Here is a 25,591-nt window from a genome sequence, read left to right on the forward strand (position 1 = left end):
GGTTCCTGTCGGTCCGCTGATAGTCTGTCCATCTTCCAGAGCCAATTACTGTAGATTCAAACAGTGCCTGCGCCGCTGCAGAAATCAGCAGTGTGCAGGCATAAGTAGGGGGAGGAGCCTTTTCTCCTCATCACCTGGTGCAATAAAAAAAAATTCTGATCGGTGCAGCATTTGTGACATCATGAAGTTGGATGGCAGCAGAGCAGAGAAGCCGCAAAGAGAAGAGAAGCAGTAGACAGAAGCCCAATAAGGTAAGTTTTGCCTGGGTCTGGAGTGACACAGGGAGAACTGGAGTGACATGGGGGGGACTGGACTGACCTGGGGGGAATGAGTGACACAGTGGAGCTTGAGTGACACAGGGGGCACCTGCCCATAGGGGGACTGGTTTGAACTGAGGGGAACTGTAGTGAAACAGGGGGACTGAAGTGACATAGGGGGGAGTTGGAGTGACACATTGGGGAACTGGAGTGACACAAGGGAGGGGGGCTGGAGCAGGATTGACACAGCAGGGAGCTAGAGCCAGAGAGACATTGGGGAGGGGAATGAGGCCTGCTGGAGAAATGTAGGGGGGAGTAATGAGTCTGCTCTAGAACCACAGGGAGGTTGAGGCTGCTGGAGTTACACAGGGGGGAAGATGAAGCTGCTGGAGAGAGATGGGGTGAGGTGACTGGAGAGACACAGGGGGATGGGCCTGCTGGAGTTACACAGGGGGGTTGGAGCTGGAGAGACACAGGGTTTGATGAGGTACCTGAAGAGACACCAGGGTGGATTATGCTGGATAGACACAGGGGTATGAGGTTGTGGGGAAGGGGCTGTAGATTATAAACAACCGGGAGGGTCACAATAATCTTCAATAAGACACCAATTCTAAAAAGAAAAAATATAGAAATGTTACCAAATTAGCAAATACAGTTTAATAATATAAAGTTCTTTGATCAGGGATGTTTAAATTTTGCCCTGCCCGGAAACTTCTGTTACTATGTATTATCTGATTGAAACTCTGTTGTATAATGATAACATAGGTTAAATTTCTACACAATGAGGTGTCTTCTGGACCATTTATAGTGAATGCCGACTGATAAGACTGTCTGCCTTGGGAGGCTCAATTTCTTCAGAGGTGTTGTAGAAAAAACCACCATATTGGTAAGAAAAGATTCAAGCCTATGAGTGTACCTGGGGCACAACATTTCTGTTGCTGGCCCTGGCACAGCTGCAGTCACTCTATTAAACATTGTCTAGCTTGGCAGCTGGGGGCGCAGCCAAACTCACTTGCGCAGTCATTGACTGCCAAGGTCACCACCCTGGAATAAGGAGTCTTCCTCTTTCCTCCATATGATATGGAGCAACTGAGACCTTCTCAGAGAGCCTGAGCACCTCTAGTGTCAGCGCTGCAGTAGAGCTGGTTGTACACTAGGAGCAGGAAGTGGAGGGTAAGCATGAGCTCAGTGGATACTGCTGAAGGTTATTGCTGTGCATGGAGATGGCTCTAGGAACAGTGAAGCCAATAGAAGTAGAAACTGATCTTTTGTTAAGATTTTCATATTCTTTGCTGTGTCTGTAATGTGGTATTTTATTGAGCAGGATAGAAACACGTTGCTGCACATTTAGAAAGAATACATGCACATTGCTAACCATGAATGACTCAAGGAAATAGAATATTAGGCTGAGCAACAGGGGTGGACTAGACAGTAGGACCAAGTGCCATTTAAGCTCTGAAACTGCTCCATTATTGCCCACTTGAACTGCCTGTCCTGGTGGCCGGGCATTTAGATATAATAGTCTGTGACTAGCAGGTAGTAGAGTGTGTCCAGCAGTGGTGCTTCACCCTGAGAGGATGCCATCCCTACTCTGACTACCTCAGCTCGGGTTCTATCAGCCTAGTGCAAGATGCCTAGACTAACAGACAAGACATCAGGACAAGGGGCTGACCCACTCATCTCCCCTTTTCATCCTTAACACTTTTCCCTTCTCCAGAGCCCTAACTAGTGTGACCAGTGCCATCGCACAGAGCGCAGGGTACTTTGGGTGGCACTGGCGCTGCCCCACATCCCTTGCTTCTGGCTAGCAGGGCACTTGGAACGGCACCCTGCAGCTTTCAGATGCGCCGGGCATTGCTGTACTCCCCCGTTGCCCCGTCCCCCTCTGTGCGATATCATGATGTCATCCACTTAAGAGGTGGGGCTGGCACAGGGCACTCCCAAGTTCAGCTACTCTATTGCTCTTCCCCTTTTATTCTTCCCATTATAAGACTGTTATAGGAGAATCATATACAGACAATTTACTTGTGCTCTAATTCATATAATCCTTTCAAAGAACATAAGTATACTTTAAATAAAGGAATAAGTTAAAGCTCGCAATGAATTATTTCAAACAGCACTAAAACAATATTTTTGAGAGGGATAACACATTGAGTATGTCTGCAGATATAATTATTTTTACATTGAAGCCATTAGTCATAATGTACATATTTATAAATATGGTACTGTACTTTTAATACATAAATGTAACCAATCTCTCGTATAACAATGTCCTGCTACTTTAAAGTATCACTTTAGATGTTGTTTAGCTCTAATAAAGATTTGATTACAGTCAAAATAACATTTTATTTGATAAAAGTATTTATTTCCTCCACTGAATGCCCTTGAGCTCCTTCTCACTGATCTTGTGTATTAAAGGTCAGGGTCTGAGACTGTGATTTTTATGATTTTGTAGGTGTGCCTGGTATTTTCTTCTTTATACAGCTGCGTATCACTAGTACTGTACATATAACTTGCAGCAATAAAGGATCTTTACTTATGGCCAGGAAAAGGCTCTATAGTAAATGGGCCTTAAATGTCCTTGTGTGCGCTAGCCCACCTATGGTTACTGTTATCTAGTGTCTCTTTATATAAATGACACTATGCATGTATGTTATAGTCAGTATAAAATTGCTGGCTGCCTAAAGCTGGGTACACTGCAATTTGGTATGTAACGCAGCTGCGAAAATATGGTTCAAAGATCACCCGAGCATAGGGACACCCACTGCTGCCTTCTCATATGTGTACGACTCGTAATTATCAGTAACATCGACGCACATTGAGCAGCCTTCTTGCCCTTGTGGCTGGTCTGACCAGCTGTAAACACTGCAGTTCTCCTCACATGCTGAGAGTTCTGATGCTGCGAATGCAATTGCAATGGCTAATTTATGCACGCCCAGGAAACAGTGTTCAAACAGTCAGACACGCCTGCGTTTTCTGACCACCCCCTCATTACCAACCCCACAAGCTGACTACCTTTCACTCACTTTCCGTGTGGATCCTCTGTGTGAACGTAATCACAAAGCAATCGCGGCACGTGTCCATTGCATCTGAATCAGGCCCAGTGTGTACCCAAATCTTGTCTAGAATGTAATCAACTCAGACTTATAATGTGTTTTGTTTACAATATAAGACAACAAATTATTGCATTTCATCATATTAGCTGTTGGGGAATATAAATGAAACAATTGGGGGAAGATCTCTCTAGAAAACATGTCCTATATTTTGATTATGATTTGTACCTGTATTGAAATTTCTGTACAACAAACTGTACTAATGTATCTGCTAGTTATTAACCCACTCCTGGAATTTGTAGATACTAGCATGACTACTAACATATCAGCAAGATCATCAGTTCAATTAAATGAAGACAGACTTATATTATTAATTTCATAAACTGCTGGCTTTGAATGTATTAACCTGTTTTATGTTATTTATATGTGTTTCATTTTATGTGTTTTTATTGATAAATGAAATGTTGAACATTTATTTATGAGCTACATTGATTCTTTAGCAATACATTTTTGCTATTTGCTATTTTTGCTTATTTGGTTGGTGTTGGGAGTCGGGGGTTCGGTCAATATCCCGGCACTTAGAATACCGGCGCCGGAATCCAGACACCTGTCAGAATACAGACGCCAGCATCCCGACCACCAGCATCCTCAAAGTAAGTAGCAGGGTTAGTGGGAGGGTTAGCATTAGGGGTTAGGGATAGGCACTAGGAGGAGGTTTAGGGTTAGGCATTAAGGAGGAAGGGTTAGGTTTAGGGTATGGGGAGGTTAGGTTTAGGCACTAGGAGGGGAAGGTTAGGTTTAGGCACTGGGGAGGGAGGGTTAGGACACCTACTGACAGGTGTCGGTATCCTAACCCTGTCGGGATGCCGGCGTCGGGATTTTGACCGCCGGCATTCCAAAACCAACCCGTTGATTTGGCTATTCTCCCTTTCTGGAGTGGCTGATCTTGAGCACATATAACAATAGTTCATATATATTAACATTTTTGCTCTACAAGGTGACCAAAGTTATGCGCTCGGTTCACTATTGTAAATCAATCTCTACTTCTTTATTATCTGCAATGAAAGCTGATGCTTTTGTAACAACCTCTTTAAAACATTAGTTATCCACATTCTCAAAGACATGTAATTGTAATTTATTTAATAAAAGCTGCAAGTACGATGTTATATAAACTTCTTGATTTAGTTATTCAATTCTCCACAATGCTCCATACTTTCCATAAATCACCATAATTTAGTATCATCTCAACGTGTGATATACCTTCCATTTCTTTAAATGTCTAGATTTAGAGAGGAGATTGGAGGTTGACCATGGCCCCAGCTGATAACAGTGTAAATACCATAATGAATAATTAAAGTCCTGGTTGGCCAATACAGAGTGCTCTAATTTGTCCCCATATATTACCCACAATGCACTAATGTCATATAGTTATTCTGGGGCTAGAAAGGGGCTAACCAGGGTAATATCAACACAGTTTGTCCATTGAAGAGGGCAGTAGACTAATAAAATGAGATAGTCCCCTTACAAAGAAAAATTGCTAACATCTAAAAGTCAACTGGTGTCAGGAGTGTTAAAACAGCAGCTAAAATTTATTTCACGCCATCAAAATCCTTAAATCTTCAGGGGGTAGAGACGGATCCCAGGACCAGACCATTATCTGTAAAAGGTCTATTTACTAAACCTTGAAAGGAGATAAAGTGGACGGAGATATAGGGCCCCATTTATCAATGAAGGTAGACACCAGCTGAATTTTTCATTTAGTATCACTGTGATACAAACATAAAATCCACTGGTATTTACCAATAATTACCCCTCCGGCGAGGTCCAGCGAAGTCCTCCTGGTCGGCGAGATCCTCCGCTGGGCTGCTCTCAGCCTAATACTGCCAGCGACGGGGGTCTTGTGTAATACGCATGCGCGATAGTCCATCTTTGCATGATACAGGGACCCCGCAGTGCCTGGAAGTCTTCGCTGAAGCCGGAAAGGCAGCGCCGAGTCCCCATTGCCGGCAATGGGGACAGCACATCTCTCGCCATCTAACGATGGTGAGAGCGATGCTGTGATAAACAGTGGCTATCTTAGATTACCGCTGTTTGTTAAATCCAGAAAGGTGGCATTACCCCTTTAGCGAGCGCTAAAGGGGTTATGCTTCATAGATAAATGGAGCCCAAAGTAACAGCCAACCAGCTCTTAACTGTCATTTTTCAAACACAGCATGTGACATGGCAGTTAGGAGCTGATTGGCTGGTACTTCATATCTGTTCACTTTATCTCCATCCAAGGCTTAGTAAATAGACCCTTTTATTTCTATTGTACAACAGCGTTTGTATGCATGTGGTATTCATTGTTATAAAGATGTTTCGCATTCTTCCATAATTTTTGTTTTCATTGTGTGTTGATATGAGTACCAATACAAGGATATTAAAAAACAGTTTTTAAGGGGCACCATTTTTTATTTGCCTTGGGCACCATCAATCCTAATTACGCCTCTGCTTGTAACCCTTTTAAGTCCTATAGCCATTACCATATGTACAGTAATTAAGCAGTGCCAGAGGGTGTTGTCTTTTTACTTAAAAATATTTTGTTTTTACTGACAAACATTAAATTTACTGACAGTTAGCAAGCATGTCATCCAATAGGTTTCAGCACTTTACATTATTACAGAAAACACTACATACCTTCAATACAGTCCTTATTTTGACAGTAAAAAACGTATTGCACAGTGAGCTCTTTATTACAAAGCTGCCGTATTTACACAGCGGTTGATCTGTGAAATGTTGTAGCACCATTAACCTAAACTGAGGCTGGTACCATCTCATGTTGCTGGAACTTAAAAGATGTTTGTCATAAAGAACATCAGCAGGGCATGCTGGGAGTTGTAGTTGAGCACAGCGGTGTCACTTACTTGGGTGACACCAGGTGCGGCAGGTAGGACTTCTATCGCATGTCGAAGGACGCATGCGCAAGGGGGCATGGCCTCGCTCCACTAAGCCACACCCTGTACTTGTGCCGAGCTTGGGGGCGTGACCGCATGTCACTCCTCCATTCTCGGTACACATTGGGTTTACCCAGTGCTCCGGCAGCTGCTGGGGCAGCCCACAACCTCTCCCCTGCCTCTCTGAGTTGCAGCTGCTCGGTGGCACCATCTGAGGGGGTGACACCAAAATAGCAGAGCAGCTCACCCAATGCGGCCCGCACCCCTTTAGTGGCGCCAGTGGTTGAGCATCACCTGGTAAAACATAGATTTCTTGTCCTGCTTTCACAGTGGGATCCTATTGGTTCTTTCATTTAACATTCTCAATTCTTTGTATTTTCTTTCACTTTTTAGAGCAGTCTGTTGAATTAGTGTGTGCATATATTATCTGCAGTCATTTGCTCTGAGCAGCCATTTGGGATTCATTAAACTAGAATACATCCATTTTCCGAGAAGCTGTATCCTGTCAGTGTCATTGTTACTTTAGTATTGGCAAGTGAAATGGTCAGGTCCTGTCAATCACTGTGTGAAGGCTCTGCGTGCTAGCTGTGGTCAATTTCCAATCGCAGTAGCCGGTTTACGCCCGCGCACTATGTCTTGTACGCATGCACAGAATGCAAACATCGACTGGCTGCGTGCGAATGCAGCCTTGCGATCAGGTCTGAATTGGGCCCTCAGCTCAGTGTGGCCCTTTATTTTACCTTGTTGTTGCTCTGTAGCTGCATCAAAAATCTGTTTTTATTTCCTGTGTGTATTTTTTATGTGGCTATGTTAAGTGTCACAGACTCCCTCCTATACTTTATAACAGACATTTTAATTGTAATATTTGGAATTTAGCTTATGAAATCACCCAGAGTTTGGTGTATCAGGAAGGGATTCATCAAACCTTCTAAAGCGGACAAGTGGAGATGTTGACCATAACAATGCTCTAAGAATGCTCTAGATAAGTGATAGCTACAATCTGATTGGTTACTATGAGCAATTCCTCCACGTGCCTCACCTACTAGTATCATAAGGTCACACCTACCTCTTCCGTTACCATTTTGCCTCCATACCTCCGTGAGGGACGATATAAAGGCATGTATTACTTAAGACTTCTCATGCTGAATACCCATTTACATGAAGGATCGGTCAGCAGATGCCATAGCAACTGATTGGTAAGCTATACACACTTACCAGTCAGCCGCTCGATGTGTCTGGGATGACATCACAATTGGATGGGCATTTAAATTTGCCCACTAAGTTGAGATGTCAGTGTTATTATTATTTATTTATTATTATCCTTTATTTATATTTCGCCACAAGGGTTCCGCAGCCCGTCACAAAGTACATAAACAAATGAGAAAACACAAAAACAGCAACTTACAGTACAAAACAATGCAGGACAAGAATATAGTTTCTATACATTGCTGCAATAGCAGTCATAACACACAAAAATAAGCAGCAGGGCATCAGCAACCAAGTGTTAGGTGCCCTTGTGGGGAGTTTGGAGTAGATGATCGTATGAGTGAGGGAAGGAGAAGCACATGAGGGAAGAGGGTCCTGCTCGTTAGAGCTTACATTCTAAAGGGGAGGGGCAGACCGACAGGGGTGACACAGACAGAGCCGGCCCTAACCAATTTGGTGCCCTAGGCAAGATTTTGGCTGGTGCCCCCTAGCAGATAATCCCACCACACTGCACTCTACAGACACTCTCCCTCACCTCTTCAAACATGATACTCAGTTTTCACTTACCTCTTAGGTGTTCCTTTTCTTTTTTTCTCTTCTTTCTTTCTTTAGGAGTCTGGCAGAGGACATAAAATTGTGATTCATTTGCCCCCATTTTGACATATTTATTACATCTCCCTCTCTCTCTCTCTATATATATAGATAGATATATAGCTACATGTACACACACCCACACATATATACAGTACACACACTGATAAAGTTGCTGCCCACCTCACAGCACCACATACTACCCCTTCAATGCCCGCCTCACAGAACAGCACCCCTCTCAGCACAGCAGCCCTGGCCTCATCCAGTACCCCTTTCCCAGCACAGCACCCCTGGCATCAAGTAGCGCCCCACATCCAGAACAGCACCCCTGACCTCATTATGCACCCCTTATCAAGCAGTCAGAACCCCTCATTCAGCACGGTAGAGGATAGATCCCCTTCAGTATTTGTACCCTGATGTTGTCAGGTACTGCCCAAAGTCATTCCCTACTATCCACGTGGGCATAAAGGGGGGATATAAACCTTTAGATGGCGAGAGCGATGTGGTCCCCATTGCCGGCAACGGGGATCCAGCTCTGCCTTTCTGGTTTCAGTGAAGCCTTCCAGGCACTACCGGGTCCCCTCTGGGTTAAGTGGCATGCACATGCGCAGACGGACCGTTGTGCATTCGCATTACACAGAAGCCAATCGCTGGCAGCCTAATGCGGAGCGGAGGACGTGGCCGACAAGGAGGACTTTGCTGCAACTCGCCAGAGGGGAATTTTCATTTGTGTCACTGACACTCTAAATAAAAAAATGCTTCTGGTGTTTAGCTTTGTTAATAAATGGGGCCTTTACGCCGGCTACACACTAGACGTTATGTCGTCCAATCTGGCGGATCAGACAACATATTGTCCACATCGGCCAGTGTGTACCCGCTGTCACTGTATATAGCACGTGCCAGCGCATCGACAGCAGCATCATCTGTTGAACCTGCATGCAGGTCCGACGGGCGATATCGTCAGCAAGGGCTTTGCTGCGGAATGCAGCATGGCCCCGTGCCGTCGCTCCTGGCACCGGCAAGTGTGTATGTACTTGCTGATGCTGGGATCCCTGCTGGGTCCCACTGGTAACGATATCGCACTGGGTACACATCGTTAAGTGTGTACCCAGCTTTAGACTCACTCTCTTTAGGGCCAGGGAGGCAGTCGCGGCCACCCCTGCTTGTTTTTGCAGCTGGCCTCTCCCTGCTGGACTTGGTGGGTGCTGGGCTATGGATGGAGGCAGAGCCATGAGATGTGAGGAGTGGCGGCGGTTGGGCATGCGCGGTTTACTTGCCGCAGCCCAGCAGTGGAACTAGTGAATGGTGGCCTTACAACACATAGGGTATCAGTAACGCCATATAATGCAGAGTGCAACGCAGAGGTGCCATATAATGCAGAGTGTCACAGTGAGTGGCATATAGTGCAAAGGCGCCATATAATGCAGAGTAGCATATAATATAGAGAGCGTCGAAGTGAGCGCCATATAGCGCAGAGTTGCAATGAGCGCTATATAATGCAGAGAGTGCCGCAGTGAGCACCATATAATGCAAAGGCGCCATTTAATGCAGAGAGTGTCACAGTGAGTGGCATATAATATAGAGCGTTGCAGTGAGCGCTATATAACACAGTTGCAATGAGCACCATATAATGCAGAGAGTGTCACAGTGAGCGGCATATAATATAGAGAGCGTCGCAGTGAGCGCCATATAATGCAGAGAGTTGGAATGAGCGCCATATAATGCAGAGTGCCGCAGTGAGCACCATATAATGCAAAGTCGCCATATAATGCAAAGCATCGCAGTGAGCACTATATAACACAGAGCATTGCAATGAGCGCCATATAATGCAGAGTGTCACAGTGAGCGGCATATAATATAGAGAGCATCGCAGTGAGCGCTATATAACACAGAGCGTTGCAATGAGCGCCATATAATGCAGAGAGTGTCAAAGTGAGCGGCATAGAATGTACAGTAGAGAGCGTTGCAGTGAGCACTATATAACACAGTGAGTTGCAATGAGCGCCATATAATGCAGAGTGTCACAGTGAGCGGCATATAATATAGAGAGCGTCCCAATGAGCGCTATATAACACAATGAGCACCATATAATGCAGAGAGACCCGCAGTGAGCACCATATAACAGAGAACATCTCTGACCCTCATATAACTTATAGCACAGATAATATAAACAAAACCCTCACACACACACACACACACACATAGAATACAGCACCCACCCCACATTAATACACCCCCACCCCACACACACTACATTAATACACCCCCTACCCCACACACACTACATTAATACACCCCCCCACTCACACACTACTAGACCACCCCACCCCACACACACTGCATTAATACACCCCCTACCCCACACACACTACATTAATACACCCCCCCACTCACACTACTAGACCACACCACCCCACACACACACTGCATTAATACACCCCCCCCACACACTACATTAATATACCCCCTACCCCACACACATACACTACATTAATACACCCCCCACCCACACACTACTACATTAATACACCACCCCACCCCACACACACACTGCATTAATACACCCCACACACACACACACACTACATTAATACACCCCCTACCCACACACATACACTACATTAATACACCCCCCCACTCACACACTACTACATTAATACACCACCCCACCCCACACACACTACATTAATACACCCCCTACCCCACACACACTACATTAATACACCCCCCCACTCACACACTACTACATTAATACACCACCCCACCCCACACACACTACATTAATACACCCCCTACCCCACACACACTACATTAATACACCCCCCCACTCACACACTACAACATTAATACACCACCCCAACCCACACACACACTACATTAATACACCCCCTCCCCATTGCATACAGATACCACTCCTAGATGACACTGGCACTTACCTCTCCTGGAAGAGGATGTATGGTCCCTGCCTAGGCGGAAAGTCTTTCAAATTGAATACGGGGTAAAACCAAAACAGGCGATAATGACGTCATCGGCGGTAAATTAACGCGGATCCGGACGTAACGCTTCAAATTGAATACGGGCCTAAGTCTCTAATTCGCTCTCATTTTACATTGTAGCAGGCTACAGACGCAGACGTTGCCATCATGCAGAATGATGGATGCGGTTACTGTGGCCTTCTCCCTGCTGACTGACTCTTCCACAACAAAATACAAAAAAATAAATAGATTTTAAGCTACTGTACTTAGCAGGACAATATACCCTTCAGCATAATCTTACGCATACTTTTCGGCATAACCTTCAGCATGAAAAAAAATTAAATACAGTAATAATGTAACAAAAATAAAAATAAACAAACTTCAGCACAACTTGGTCTATTCTGCTCTTTTATGTTTAAAAGTGTTTATGGTGCTTTGTTTCACCAAAGAGTTTTCTGGATTTTCCAGTGTGGCAAAGTATTAAAAAGTGGAGTTTATTTTAAGTAACCAGTTTTCAGATTACCTGACATTTGCCAAATCTATTATATTTGTGACCAAGGGCTCTATTTATTAACATTATTTTGACTAAAATAAAGTGAAAAAGGGTATTTGCACACCTTTTTCACATTATTTTAGTATCACCTATAGTTATTACAGGGCAATTGGAGTAGAATTCGTAAAATTCTACTCCAACCCCTAAGTATCACTTATTTTTAGTAAGCAGATCGCATTTCCCATAATTGTAATGGGAATTGTGATCCGACCAGAGTTACTAAAAATAATATGTGAAAAAAATACCTAGGGAGGCCCTGTGATAACGCCACCTGGAGGTGGCGTTATCCAGGGTCTCCCCCGGTTACCGGACTCCTGCTCCGCTCTGACGGGGAAAACAGAGCCGGGAGTCGGTCCCAGTAATCAGCTGTGTGGTCTAAACAGACCGCAAGCTGATTACTGTAAAAAAAAAAAAAGTAAAAAAAAAAATTAACTTACCTGACTCCAGGGACCGGTGATCGGGGCTCCGGGTGATGTCCTCCCTCCGGTCAGCTGGTCTCTCATAGTGCACTGTGGCCCGGTGATCAGGTGATCGGGTCCCAGTGCAGTATGGGATATCACCTGACCGGAGAACATGGAGGACATCATCGGAGGCCCGGATCATGCAGGTAAGTATAATTAAGGTGGGGGGGTTGCGGGGAGTCCGCGATCGTGGGGGGCGGGGCCTAGCACCAGGGGGCGGGGCCTAGCCCTGGGGGGTAGCAGCGATGGTCGGTCGGCGCATGTGCGGGGACTTTGTCACTGTATTTTTTGTGAAAATACCGTGACTAGTGTGCGGATGGGATTCGCAGGGACAGAGCTTTCTCGCAAGCTCTGTCCCTGCAGGGGATTTGTTGTAAATCCCTGTGATATTGCCTGAATTCGCAATGCGAATTCAGTCGTTAATATCACACTACAATCTGCATTCAATATGCGGATTGTAGTAAATAGAGCCCCAAATGAGTTATCATTAAAAAGTGGGCAAAACGGTACAAGTAATAAAAAAAGAAAAAAAAAAGAAAAGATATAGGTATAAAACAAGATGTGTTTTCAAAATAAAAGCAATATACAGCAATAACAATAGAATCAAGTTGAATAAATGCTAAGCAGGAAATATTACATTTGCAGCTGGTTGAATGTAATAACACATCAATTCTATAAGAATCTAAAGAAAAAACAACAGAAGCTTTAAAATGAGTTAATGCAAGTTGTGGCAGCACGGATTGTGCAGTGGTTAATATTACTGCCTCACAGCAATAAGGTCTTGAGTTTAAGTCCCACCAAGACCCTATCTGTGTGGAATTGCTATGTTCACCAAGACCCTGTGTTTGTTTGGGTTTCCTCCAGGTACTCAGGGGTCCTACTACACTCTTAAAACACACTGATAGTGGCTTTTGATGTAAAATTTATCCTAGCGTGGGTGAGTATAGATTTGTTGCTACACTGGGGCATCGACTGATGTGAATGACCAAACTGGAAAGCGCTGCAGAATATGTGTGCAATATATATATAACTGGTAGTAATAATACAATTGTAAACATAATCAATAAATAAATTGCAGACAGAAGATAGCAGGTTCTTATTTTTTTAATTGGTTATATAGTTGGTTATATAGCGGATCAGATAAGAATTGTACAACTACAGTGTATCTATTTCCAGTCCAAAATTGGCTTCTTTGCTCCCAGACACACTGCACAATACTGTCCCCTGAGTCCTGGCAGTGCCTGGAATTGGCAAACCTTCCACATGCTTTCCCTGCTACCCCATCCCAATGCAGTAGGGGAGATTGGCAACAGAGATTTGAGACAGGGAGATGGGGAGGAGGAGTGGGGGTTAGATGAAAGACAAGATGAAAAGTGGCTGAGGGTCATGGAGACAGTGGAGCAGATGAGAGGAAGAAAAATGAGAAACAGAGGTGGGAGTGGGGTGAGGCAGAGATGCGGGATGGGGTTAGGGGAACAGAGATGAGAAACAAGGAGATGGGGGTGTGCAGGACAGAGATGGGAGGCAGAAGGGTAAGGGAGATATGTCACAACCGGGCACTAGGGACACCTCTGTTGAGGCCAAGAACCGGGAGATTAGGGTGGTAGAGCAGTAACTGACGGGTGTGATAGTGGAAATGTCTTCCTATTGTGGCCAAACCCAGGTTTGGCTAGACCTGCCCATGGGCACGGAGTCTAACCCACTTGGTGGTCTTCACCAGTGACCCCTCCTATTGGGATTTGGGTTTCGCCGCACCAAGTGAGCAGGTCATGTCCCTCTGGACAGGTACCTGGGAGTGGCAGAAGACAGGAATATAATACTAGAAATTAACTCTGAGAATTATTGAAAAATGTAATAACACTGGAAGTTACTGAAAGCTGTGGTAACACTGGGGATTACTAGTAATGAGACAAACTGGGGATTAGTAGAAATGGGATGACACTGGAAATGGAGTGGTACTGGAAATGCTGGAAATTAACCAGACGCAGGCAGGCCCGCCAAGAGCCGCAGTGGGCCCAGGTAAAAGGGGGCAAGGCCTAATCGTGGGAGGCGTGGCCACGTCCCCCTTCGGGAAAAAAAAGTTTTGCGCCCCCTCAACCCAGTACATAACCAGTGGGGGGCGCGATCAGCTTGATCACTCCCCCCATAGGCATAGGAAACTGCAATGGCTGCTTCTTAGCAACCGTGAGCAGTCTCCCAGTGCAGCCCAGCACACAGCAGCATGTTCTGGGCTGCCTTGATGTAAGAGGGGGGGAGTGGTGCCAGACCCGGGCCGCCACCAGGCCCCTCCAGCAAGCCCGGGCCAGGGTAATTAGCACCTGCCCCCCCCCCTCTCTTGGTGCCCCTGGACGCAGGTTTGCTCTGGGAGACACGGAAGATACTGAGACTGACTTGCTGTAAGGAACATAGGGAAATGCAGGCAGACACGGGGATGCACTGAGAATTGATATAGATGTGAGAAGTGAACATGTAACTCAGGAAAATCAGCATGAGAAGGGAAACTCTCAATACTGGTAATCAGCTTAACAGCTGAAGCATGTAACTCAGGGAGAGAGCAGGACATGTAACTCAGGGAATCAGTGTCACAAACTCTCGGACGGATTGTGGATGCTACCCGTATTCAGGGAATTGGCTAGACCTATTCCTGAGGCGCGGAGTCTAATGTGCCGGCGATTTTCGCAAGAAGGTTTGGACTTGGCTGCGTCCGACACACAAGTCGCGGCCCTCAGGTTAGGTTTCCCTATACAGGTGCTGGCAAACTTGGTTGGAATGTAGAAGACTTTAGCGTAGTACACGAGCCAGGACAGAACCAAACGGACGAGACGGTACCAGGAAGCAGGCATAAACATGTCACAGGGAGAAGCCGAGGTCAGAACCAGATATCAACACGAAACCAGGGGTTTGAGCAAAATCAGAGTCACGAACAAAGCCAAGGTCAGAACCGATAACCAGGATATGCACAGGAATGCTGGAGTATGGTAATGGAGCCTATACTCTGGCAATGGACTGCTCCCAGGAACTTCATTATATAGGTCAGAGTTGAATTTGGCCCCCAATCAGCACTTTCCTATTTTGTGTCTGTCACTTTAAAACTCTTAGCAGAACGTCGTGCACACTCCTATTGAAGCCGCGGCCGCCTGCACACAGACGCCGAAGAAGAACTACTGACAGTGGGCGCCGGGGATCTCACGCCCGCTGTCCCACGCCAGCCCGGACCCCAGCATCGCCGAACCAGGTAAGAGGGACCTGGATTCGGCGGCACTGTGACAATCAGCATGAATAGCTGAACTGCACACTGGAGAGAGAATCGCTGGAAAACACTGGAAGTTGAAAGCAATGGAGCCTGGAGTGAAGAAGTAGTACTCTGGAACACTGAAGACTTGAAGTAAATGAAGAGATGAAGTTGATCACGCAACTTCCTGTTCCTGGAGTCAGATCTAAATACCCAGGTTGGTCATTGGAGCAGGACATCAGTTGAGTGACCGAAGGACTACCATTGGGAGAGACTAGTCAGGTGATATGGACCAACATGGCTGTACCCATGCTCGCTACCACAGGAACCAGGACGCACGCGTTTAGTCCTGTAAGATGCTGGAACTTTCTCAAGACTGGAGAAAGTACCGGCATCTTACGGGATGAAACGCATTGACCTTTCACCTTCCAGCTACGTTTTTGGGGATATCAAAAGGTGGAAATATACCTGCTCACTTGGACTGAGGTAACACTATATTTATATTCAAGCTGCAGGATTAGTGTGATTATAACTGGGATGCCAGTTTATCACTAACAGCTACAGACTGCATTTCTTCAGACTTGTTCTGTGAGAACATTAAAATTGCAACAAATTGGTTACTTGCTTTCAACTATACGTTTTAAAGATTCACTTGTACCAATAAGCACTTAATGAGCTGTGGGCCTGATTCAGACCCGCTCGCGAGCGGGTCGATGGTGCCCAAGTGCGCTTGCGCGAGACCCGAATAACGACGGCCAAGCCATCGTTATGGGTCTCGCACCAAAGGGGGCGTGCTGTCGATGGTGATTGACAGCACGCCCCCTTTGGTGGGCGTGCCGGGGGCGTGGCTGCCCAGACGGAGGCGTACCCATGGGAACGCCTACCGTCTGGGGCCGGCCCCACTGACATCACTAGTGATGTCAGTGGGAGTGCTTTTGGCTCTGATAGAGCCAAAAGCACTCCTGGGCTTGTGGCAGCGAGACCCTACCGCAGGGTCTCGTCGCAAGCCCGATGGTCGCGATGGTCTTGACCATCACGACCATCATTTTGGCCGCTCGCTATAGCTGTGGGTGGTCACCCACAGCTATGCGAGCGGCCAGGAGGCCGTTCCCAAATGAAGGAGGGACGGCCCTGATTCAGAGCGAGCGCTTAGTCAGAGCGTCCGGCTCTGAATCAGGGCCAGTGAACATTGACCATTTCCACACAGAAGTGGTGATTAAACAGCTATGTAAGTAATGCTCTACATTCAATCCCAATTTTCTATGGCAATTTCGTTATATTAGGATTAACATTGTTTTCCTATGAAGCATGCTGCTACACTGATTGTAATTTTATTTATATTTTTATATAGTATAGATGTTTATGTGATTGAAACGAATTCTGTGCAATTATATACAAGCCTCCTTTGTTTAAATAGAAAGCAAACACTGATATACTAAATATTGAATGTGATTACTTCATACCACTATGCGCAGTAAATACAGGTTTTACATTTTTCTGTATCCCCTCTGGGTCCTAACTAGACCCTTTACTTGCAGCTGTGTTATCTAATTATACTATTTTATACACTATTAGCGCTGGGAAGTGTAGTGGTTTCACTGCATTATTGGATTTGTACACATTAGACGACCTGAAAGTGTAATAATTGAACAGTCGCCGGGACCTCACCAACAGAGGTGCAGCCTTGTCCCTCCAGCTGCTGGGACCTTATACTGCAGGTCGGTCGAGAGCTGCCACGCTGCCAGACACTGTGGGATGCCAGGCAGACACTTCATCGCTGATTCTGACTTGGACGCCGGCAGACAGCACTATACTCTACAGGTGATGCACAGTCCCTGTACCTGGTCACCGCTGCTTAATATCTGAATTGGTTCCCTGGCTTTCCCTGGCCTTTCTCTCTGAGATATTAATACTAACCAATTAGCTGGATTTTTAGAGTACGTGTGCAGGACTTTTTAATTAATTGAAATGCAGCTACATAGTTATACACGCTTCTGGCTGAATGTGGACTTTTGAAGTGTATGAGACGCTTGTCAGCTAATGCTGCTTCTACTAACACAAGCTGCTTTCTACTGTATATGTGATTTTATTTGCATTAACCTATTGGCTGTCTTTGATTGACTGAGGTGCTACTAAACTAACATTTCATCACTAATTCGTCTGTCTAGTCCTGGACTTATAATAATATTTTTTATATCCATTATTATATATTATACTGTATATTTATATTGTATGTTTTTTTGTAAGTGACTATTAAATATTATACCTTTGTCCAGTACTCTCCCTATGTTTCTTTCTTAATAATTGAACAATAAATTTCACTGAAATTTGGGTTGGGCATGAGATTCTGGCGATCAGGATGCCGGCAGTCACTAACTCGTCAGAGGCATCCAGTCAGAATCCTGACAGAATTAGGTAAGTATCCTAACCCTAACCCACCTTTCCCACAGCATAAACCCTAACCCTTCCTCCCTGCAGCCTAGCCCTAACCCTCCATCCCCACAGCCTAACCCTTCCTCCCTGCAGCCTAACCCTAACCCTCCATCCCCACAGCCTAACCCTCCCGCAGCCTAACCCTTCCTCCCCGCAGCCTAACCCTCCCTCCATGCAGCCTAACTCTAACCCTCCTTCCCCACAGCCTAACCCTTCCTCCCCGCAGCCTAACTCCAACCCTCCCTCCCCGAAGCCTAACCCTCCCTGCAGCCTATCTCTAACCCTCCCTCCCCGCAGCCTAACTCTAACCCTCCCCTCCCGCAGCCTAACCCTTTTTCCCCGCAGCCTAACCCTAACTCTCCCCCTCCAGGCAGCCTAACACTAACTCTCCCCCTAGTGCCTAACCCTAACTCTACCCCTAATACCTAACCCTAAACTTAACCCTCTCCATCTCCAAGCACCAGCTTTTCCTATGCAGTGAATGTGACCCGGGTTACCCGTTCACAATGCACTGCTAGCCAGGTTGAACTTGTGTTCAATCCTGCTTGTTTCTCGAGTTGAAATGACGGTTTGCTCGACCCAGGTCATTTAAACTGGGTCCTTTCACACTGCATAGTAATCCGGGTTGCTGCACGTTCATGTGCAATAACCCGGGTTATTTGCTGGCAGTGTGAAAGGCAGAGCCGTAACTAGACTTTTTAGTGCCCTGTGCAAGAGAAAGCATTGGCGCCCCCCTCCCATTTTTTTAAATAGGGACATAGACATAAGATAGTGCACCTGAAAAAGGGCCATGGCTTCATGGGGAAGGGCCAGGGAAGAGATAGGGGTACTCCTGGGGCAGCCAGGAGATGCTGGGGATAAAAGAAGAGGTTACAAGTAAGAATTATAATTAACAGGAAAATTCACAGGTCCAAACAGCGCCCGCTGCCCTGCGGTGCCCTGTGCCATGGCACAGGTCGCACTACCCTAGTTACGGCAATGGTGAAAGGGGCAATGGTGATCGCCCTTGCACAAAATATTGCAACCGCCTCCTGTCTGGTATTCTCCTCAATCATTTGTTACTGTTTAAATAGATCTAAAATTTTTATAGCAAAGGGGCTTGTCTGGTAATATTTTCATGTCATCAATCCCTCTTTTATTCATCATATCCCCCCTACCCGGCATCATGTCTGATACCCCAAATAGTTCTATATGTTACGAGATGCAGTGGTGTCACAAGGAGGGCGTGGACCGCACCTGGGTGTCACCCACCGAGAGGTGACACTAAATTGCCAACCTCTCCTCAGTGACAGGAGCCAGGTGCTGCATTGTAGCATTAGTGAAGCACTCGGCTTATGACACAGGGCCTGATGCAGCAAGGAATGCACAGGAGAGAACGCACGCACACGGCCGCTGCGAGAATATGCTCATCAATGCATACGCGCGGAGACAGCAGCACAAGATGCAGACGCCCAGCCCCATATTAAACCGCCCATCTCCCTTTACTCAAAGCCTGATCAGTACGCAAGATAGCGTAAACATCGGTAACATCGAGAACCATCGGCCATATTTGCATAATAGTGGTTGACCTGACCTCGTGCAGGATCTTGGCAACTTCTTTTGTGCATGGCGTCTCATCACTGCATCCATCGCCGCACTGGCTTAATTATGGACACCCCTAAAACGGCGTCCCAATGCACAGGAAAACCTGCGTTCGCTCGATCACCCCCTGTGACCACCCACAAATGGCACTTCCTGTCAATCAATGTCGGAAGGGGTCTGCGTACACGCTACGTATAGTCTGAGTCTGCTTACCTGATCGCACTGGCTAGTTCACGCACGCGCAGTGCGATGCATACACGCATGTGCAGTACACATACATCGGCCAACTGCATGCATCCTGTGCATTCCTTGCTGAATCAGGCCTACAGTGAGGGAGCTGGCACTGCACACAGAGTGGTCCCCAGGGGTAATCCGCAACTCCGGGACCGCCCTGGAGTGATTACAACGGGGTTCGGGCTACAAGGCCACGCCCCCTACGTGCGAGACCATGCCCCTTTTTACTGGTGCCGAATGCACTACAGCCCTCCCTGCACCGGGTGTCACCACTGGGAGGGACGCCACTGTTGAGATGTGATTACTATGGGCAGAGCTGTAACTGGACATTTTGGTGCCCTGTGTGAGAAATAGCTTTGGTGCCCTGTGAGGCGACACCAGCCACACCACTCTAGTTACAGCCCTGACAATGGGTTACCTACAGTAGTAGCAGGGGATCAGGTTCAGCTTCTTGCTTTGGCACCTTTCTTAAACAGCATCCTTTTGTAGTTTCTTTTTCACACACCACAACAGAGAGGCAGGATCTCCCAATGCAACACAGTAAACCACACAGATGTAAGTGCAAAAAAAATTATCTTTACATAAGTACTGTGAATCCGCAGGCCATATCCCACTGTGTTCACATTAGTACTGTGATTCCGCAGGCCATACCCCACTGTGTTCAGTGTTTACATAAGTACTGTGACTCTGCAGGTTGTACACCACTGTGCTCAGCGGCGGGCTGGGCCGGGGGGCAGGGTACCATATGCCCCCCGGGCCGGAAGACTTTTGCCTCAGTTAGGGCCGGTATCACTAGTGTACAGGTATGACTAATGGCCGGATGACAGGCAGAAAGTGCTCTCAGTCGCTCCGACTATAGCAGCATCAGAGCGGCTGGGCAGCGTTTTCTGCCTGTTACCGGGCTGTCTATCACCCTATGTAGCTTGTGGCTGCACACTGAGCAGCACTCCTTCCAAGGCTGCTCCGCTGCAGGGGCTGTGCACCTACCTCTGTGTCCTCTCCCCGGCTAAGGCCCCGCCCCCTTACCGGAAGGCCCCACCCCCTCTCCTACCCTGACTATAGTAATCCATCACCTCCTGTCCCTGCTGAAGACCCCGCCCCCTCACCATGAGTCTCCGCCCCTTCACTAGTCTATCCTGTCTGTGTCATCTCTTCCTGTACCCTGGAGCTCCGCAGGGACCAGAGACAGAACAGCCTTCCAGGCAGGTAAGTGCCAGTGGAGGTGTACATGTTTAAATTACATTTAAGAGGGAAGGGGGGGTGTTGGAATACTTATGCAATGGGGGGCTGTAGTTATTTTTATCTTTGGGGGGATGGGGTGTTTTAATACTGTCGGTGCTGGGGGTGATGTAATAATGTGTGTGAATGGGGGGGGGGTATTATTATTGTGTGTGAGGGCTACTGTATATTCATAATACCTGTGTTATATGTGGGTCACTGATGATTTCTGCATAATCTGGTGATTACTGCGTTATCTGGCAGCCATTACAATGCTCCCTGATCAGGTGGTCACTGAGAACGTCCCTGCATTATATGGCAGTCACTGCGACACTCCCTTATCTGATGGTCCTTGCGAACCTCTCTGCATTATATGGCAGTCACTGCGACACTCCCTGATCTGATGGTCCCTGCGAACCTCTCTGCATTATATGGCAGTCACTGCGACGCTCCCTGATCTGATGGTCCCTACGAACCACTCTGCATTATATGGCAGTCACTGCGACACTCCCTGATCTGATGGTCCCTGCGAACCTCTCTGCATTATATGGCAGTCACTGCGACACTCCCTGATCTGATGGTCCCTGCGAACCTCTCTGCATTATATGGCAGTCACTGCGACACTCCCTGATCTGATGGTCCCTGCGAACCTCTCTGCATTATATGGCAGTCACTGCGACACTCCCTGATCTGACGGTCCCTGCGAACCACTCTGCATTATATGGCAGTCACTGCGACACTCCCTGATCTGATGGTCCCTGCGAACCTCTCTGCATTATATGGCAGTCACTGCGACACTCCCTGATCTGATGGTCCCTGCGAACCTCTCTGCATTATATGGCAGTCACTGCGACACTCCCTGATCTGATGGTCCCTGCAAACCTCTCTGCATTATATGGCAGTCACTGCGACACTCCCTGATCTGATGGTCCCTGCGAACCTCTCTGCATTATATGGCAGTCACTGCGACACTCCCTGATCTGACGGTCCCTGCGAACCACTCTGCATTATATGGCAGTCACTGCGACACTCCCTGATCTGACGGTCCCTGCGAACCTCTCTGCATTATATGGCAGTCACTGCGACACTCCCTGATCTGATGGTCCCTGCGAACCTCTCTGCATTATATGGCAGTCACTGCGACACTCCCTGATCTGATGGTCCCTGCAAACCTCTCTGCATTATATGGCAGTCACTGCGACACTCCCTGATCTGATGGTTACTGCAAACCTCCCTGCATTATATGGCACATCACTGCGACTCTCCCTGATCTGGCTGTCACTGCAACCTCTCTGCATAATAATGTCACTGCGACACTCCCTGATCTGATGGTCCCTGCGAACCTCTCTGCATTATATGGCAGTCACTGCGATGCTCCCTAATCTGGCTGTCACTGCAACCTCTCTGCATAATAATGTCACTGCGACACTCCCTGATCTGAAGCTCACTGCGACACTCCCTGATCTGATGGTCCCTGCGAACCTCTCTGCATTATATGGCAGTCACTGCGATGCTCCCTAATCTGGCTGTCACTGCAAACCTCTCTACATTATTTAAAGCACACCCACATTAGGCACACCTTACTTACAGAGGCTATTATCATGTGTCTTTTCTCCATTGCAATGCGCTGGTGGAGAAATCGGGCCACTTACTTGTGTCTGCCCCCCAGGCCAAAAATTGCCAGCCAGCCCCTGACTGTGCTTATATAAATCTTGTGACTCCACAGGCCGTACCCCACTGTGTTCAGTGTTCACATAAGTTCTATGACTCTGCAGGCCATAGACCACTGTGTTCACATACAGATGTGTCCTCATACACCTTTCCTTTTTTGCTTCATTTGGCACGAGATGCCAGCACGGCTAATGGTGCATACACACGGTCAGATTTTTCCTTCAGATATGAACGATAACGATTTAAAAATCGTTCAGTCGTTCATATCTGAAGGAAAATCGTTCATATCTGACATGCCTGAACGATGGACGATCAACGATGCGCGTTCCCGATGGTCAGATAACGATTTCTGACATCTGATGTGTTTGCAGTCAGACTTGGACGATTCCATTCATTTTAATGCAGTCAAAAATCGTTCAATCGTTCAAAACTTTGGTAAAATCGTTCATCTGACAAATCTGACAAGTCTGACAAATCTGACCGTGTGTATGCTCCATAAGATGCACCACGACAAGTAGCAATTAGATCCCAATTTTTTTTTGCTGCAGAAGTGTTTGTATTAAGTATCAGATTAAAGTAGCAAATTCTAAGAAAAATCACAAGGTGTGGCTAATTCTCAGATTTAAAGTCATGGCACATTTGGCCATATGGCTAAATTTTAGGAAAGGTGTATGTGGACACATCTCTAAGTACTGTGAGTCTGTGACTCCACAAGCCATACCCCACTGTATTCAGTGTTCACATAAGTACTATGACTCCACAGGTCATAGCCCACTGTGTTCACATAAGTACTGTGAGTCTGTGACTCTGCAGACCGGGATGCAATCGGGAAACCGGCTGACGTGATCCCAACAGCCGGCTTCCCGACTGCTTTATCCCGGCGTGGGTTAAATGACAGGCGTCTATACTGTACCTAGACGTTTGTCATTTTCCCGACGCAGTGAGACAGGCGCCCGGCATCCCGATCGAAGGGATGCCGGGCGCCGCGAGCGGACAGCCGCGGGGGGGGGGGGAGGGTTAGGTTTAGGGCACCCGGGGGGACTTAGGGTTAAGCACTCCCCCAGGAGGGTTAGGCTAGGGGGAGGGTTAGGGTTAGGAACCCCCGGGGGGACTTAGGGTTAGGCACCCCCCCAGGGGACTTAGGTTTAGGTAGCGGGGAAGAGGGGGGTTAGGGTTAGGCACTTAGAGGGGGGATTAGGGTTATGCACTTGGGGGGGAGGTTAGGGTTAGGCACCCCTAAGGAGGATTAGGGTTAGGGGGGTTTAGTTAGGTTAGTTTTTACTTACCTCAGGACGTTCAGGATTTCCAGCGCTGTCGGCCTGCAGCTGCTGGGATCTGTTGAGCTGTCGGGCTGCTGTTGCCGGGAATCGAACCGCCGGCCTTGCGGCTGGCGGTATTTCATACCGATTCCCTGCAGACCATACCCCACTGTGTTCACATAAGTACTGTGACTCCGCAAGCCATACCCCACTGTATTCAGTGTTCACATAAGTACTGTGACTCCGCAGACCGTACCCGACTGTGTTCACATAAGTACTTAAGTACTGTGAGTTTGACTCTGCAGGCTGTATCCCACTGTGTTCACATATGTACTGTGACTCCTTAGGTAGTACCCCACTGTGTTCACATAAGTACTGTGACTCTGCAGACTGTACTCCACTGTGTTCACATAAGTACTGTGAGTCTGACTCCACAGGCTGTATCCCACTGTGTTCACATATGTACTGTGACTCCGTAGGCCATACCCCACTGTTTCAGTTTCACATTAGTACTGTTACTCCACAGGCCATATCCCACTGTGTTCACATAAGTACTGTGACTCCGCAGGCCATACACCACTATGTTCACATAAGTACTGTGAGTCTGTGACTCCGCAGGCTGTTACCTCACTGTGTTCACATATGTATTGTGACTCTGCAGTGTGCAGTGATTTTTGAAAAGTAAGTTCAAGTAAATAAATAATACTTTTATACTGTAGTTGTTTTTGTACAACTTGTGTGTGTTCATCGATATGGATCACGACGATCAGTCGAGAGAAGAACAGAAGCAGCAACCAAATAACAGTGCTGCAGCTGCTGCCACCAGTCAGGATGATACTAGTCATTCAACATCATCTACGAACGCTGATGCCCAAGGGCATAGAGGGTTTAAGTCAGGGCATCTGAAATAGAAAAAAAACAATATTTTACAGTGGTAAAGAAAAAAACATCTCTAATAAATTCATCACACACAGTGACAACGAAAGGCTCAGGCCTTGGTCATTATTCATGAATGGTAGTTCTGCAACTGTCAGTGAGGCATTTTCTTCTGCCTCTTGTGACAACGCAAGCACTTCTCACACAGGGGGAGATGCACTAAGCCTTGGAAAGTGATAACGTGTAGAGTGATAAAGTACCAACCAAATCAGCTCTTAACTGTCAGGCTACAGACTGTGTTTGAAAAATAACAATTAGGAGCTGATTGGTTGGTACTTTATCTCTCTCCACTTTATATCTCCAAGGCTTAGTGCATCTCCCCCTCAGAGTGTAGAAGAGGTGTCAAAAAATGTAAACCAGAAAATCATTGCAGAAAAAAAAACACTAAGGCAGTAGAACAAACTGTGTTCAGAAACGTCACAAATCCCTCATGAGATTATTATTAGGACAGCACAGAATTATGTATTTGTTTGCTAACTGCATATAGGTAAGAGAAAAATTAATTACTTTAATAATCTCTCCATCTCTCCCAGCTGAAGGCACAAACTCAGGGTATGTCAGAAGAACTCAGGTGCCTCCAGATTATCAACAGGATGGAAGATATATCTGACCCTTTGGAATTTGAGAGAGATGGACTGCTACCAAGTGAATCATGCCAAAAGCTTGCTAAGAGCATAACATTTTACGTAAGACAGGTGAGTACACATGGCACTGCTCCATGGCAATCTTCACCTCTATAACCTTTACTTCAATAACAAAAGACCATTTCTCTCAGTAGTATGGAGAGTTTACATGCAAACAGTACTACAAGGGAACTAGCAACTTACACTCACTCCTGGTCTAGCAGAAACATACTGTAGTGTACAGAACGTGTTCTACTAAGCTTTGAATTTTGCAGTCCTATAGTATAATTCTGACAAGTTGGATTTTCCAGATTCAATGATAATATGCCACTGTTCTGCTACTCAGGAAGCTGGAGGACAATTTAAAAATGTATA

The 25,591-nt window shown here is 46.6% G+C and overlaps 1 pseudogene across 1 annotated transcript in view; it reads left to right on the plus strand.

The window, feature by feature from the left end:
* Positions 1-25,591, plus strand: part of LOC148542777 (tumor necrosis factor ligand superfamily member 10-like) — an 87,487-nt pseudogene that overhangs the window by 33,806 nt on the left and 28,090 nt on the right. The window contains exon 2 of the transcript XR_015877686.1: positions 25,127-25,288. The product of XR_015877686.1 is annotated as a tumor necrosis factor ligand superfamily member 10-like (transcript). The remainder of the gene's footprint in view (positions 1-25,126; positions 25,289-25,591) is intronic.

This window comes from Taudactylus pleione, unplaced genomic scaffold (assembly GCF_031769625.1).
Source record: "Taudactylus pleione unplaced genomic scaffold, aTauple2 ptg000009l, whole genome shotgun sequence".
NCBI lineage: Eukaryota > Metazoa > Chordata > Amphibia > Anura > Myobatrachidae > Taudactylus > Taudactylus pleione.